Here is a 2537-nt window from a genome sequence, read left to right as displayed (position 1 = left end):
CTTTTCTTGGAATCCAATTGGAACATTTTTAGGATCACCAAGTTCTACAGCATAAGGATTTGGAAGTTTTGAAATCGTTCCTCGTGATTCACCTCCCAAGCCCCAATAAGCTGGAAGAATATAACTATTACATGTTCCTTGATTTCTAATGTAAATAGCACCTTCCATAGGATCATGAGGAATTGGTGAAGTAGTATTCCATACTTTTGATTGGTATTTAATTGCAAACCAATGATGTAGGTATGCTTCATGTAATGGTACAGAATTTCCTTCTTCGTCAACTATTTCACTATCAAAGCTTTTTACTCCAATATGACCCTTTGGAAATTCTATATCTAAAAAAGTTTTCACTGCAACTTTTCCGGGTCCCACATCAAATTTTTGAGAAATAAAAGTAGCAGTCTTTAGATTGTTACTAATTTCAAATTCAGCCTCCGAAAAAATTGCACTTGTTGGGGTTGATAGCAATACCATCATTGATGATAAAAATATTAAAGCTTTACATATAACAAACCTCATGGTGAAGATTTTGTCTTTGCTCTGGTAATGATATTTTGTGCATATGGATGTTGATTTGGGTGCTTTTTATATAGAAAGGTTCATCAATATAGTGAAACTGGCGTAATTAGGTGTCAATTAAAGCATGACGTTGACGGTCTATTTATATTGGGTGGTTAAGGTGTATACAGTTTACAAGTTGTTATAGTAAATTTTGTTGTTATTATTGATAAATTGTTTTGATAAAAAACAAAATCGAAAAAGAGTTGTTACGATAATTAGTTGGTTAAATAAAATGTGTTATTTTAACATCAAAATACCAATATCATATGTGTTTATTTCTATTTTTCTTTTATTTTTTATCGTCTGTAAAAGATACCGTATTTGACATCACAATTTTGCTTTCAAAATATTATGTCTCTAAACAAAAAAGTGGTTTCGCCAATTATATACCTAATGACTTTTTTTTTTTTATTACAAAAATGATTCTAACATTATCATACCTTTAAATAATGGGTTTTTGTGTGTATATATATATATATATAAATATATATATATTTATTTAATTTGAAAATACATAATTATGTTTGTCAATTATATAACGCATATTTTTTTTGAGGTAATATTTTAGGTACATGCATTATTATTTTTTTAAATATATTATATTGTAAATTTTACGAGTGTTTGAGTGTATCTATGAAAATGTTGATTAGTTAAAGTCCTTGTAAGCAATGGGAGAGCTAACTCATGTTTTATGAGAAGGCTAAATTATAAAGAGTAAATATACTTTTAAATTTAACGTATAAAAATCAATCAATAAATAGAATATTTATATTAAACTTTAGTTTATAAAATGTAGGTCTTTGTCTTAAATAAAAACAGGGTTATTATTTTTATCCATATTCTTCTTCATCTTTTTCCTTAATTTCTCTCAAACCTTGAACCATAAATGATTTGTTTTCTCTAAATTTTCATTTTCTTCCTTTATTTTTTTTTATTTTTCAAATTGTTAGCCCAAATTTTGGTCCTCCCTAATAAAAAGTTATTTTTAGTATATTCTCATAAAAATTATTTTTTATAAATGACGTTTTTGTTTTAAAAAAATATTGTCATTAAAGTGGACAAACACAAAACGAATTTTGATTTTTTTTTAAATCTATAGCAAATAACCTCTAAATCATTGAATATCAAAATCACTTTTTTATAATCTGTAAAAAAACATATCCTAAGTTATATTTTTCAGAGACTTTTATGACATTAAATTATATGTTTCTAAAACCATTCTAATTATATTCATCCATGCATTATTTGATATAACACATTATGTATGATTATTTAACATAAACATTATTTTACTTCAGTCTCCTAGACTCAATCTCTTCCATGTTCGATTCAAATCTCTCTTCTATTTCAAAGTATACTAGAATATGACCCGCGCATTGCGCGGGTTTAGTTTTAATTTTTTTAAAAAAAATTAATATGATACTTCATGTCTCAATTGTCAAAGATGAATGTCGTTAATTCAAAAGATGTATACAATTATATAATGTAGGATTAATTTAGAAAATGGTGAGTAGACGTTATGAAATAATAAAGTGATATTATGAAATATTAATGAGATTAATTTAAAAAATATTGAGTAGACGTTATAAAATAATATCTAATTAGGAGAAATAGTAAAAGATAGTAGATTGTGTATATAATTTGTGGAAAATAAAAAGTAAGCAAAAAGATTAACAAATCATATCTCCCATCCATGACATTTCAACATATGGTGTGGGAGTTATTTTTTTTAATATATTATATTAGATATATAATAGATTGTAGCAATGTCATTTGTAGAACAGAAGGAATGTATTTGATAATTGAAATTGAGTTACAAAAAGTACTACTTTATTGTTGAATTTAAAAATTATTAAAGTGAAATATTTGGAAATACATTCATCGATTTTAATATTTTCCACTTATTTTGGTTTTTTTTTTGTTTGATCAATTTCATTACACTTCCAGATTGTTTTTCTTTTGGTTTCTTCTTTTTT

Source organism: Cicer arietinum, chromosome 4 (assembly GCF_000331145.2).
Source record: "Cicer arietinum cultivar CDC Frontier isolate Library 1 chromosome 4, Cicar.CDCFrontier_v2.0, whole genome shotgun sequence".
Taxonomy (NCBI): domain Eukaryota; kingdom Viridiplantae; phylum Streptophyta; class Magnoliopsida; order Fabales; family Fabaceae; genus Cicer; species Cicer arietinum.
Note: the sequence above shows the minus strand (reverse complement) of the source record.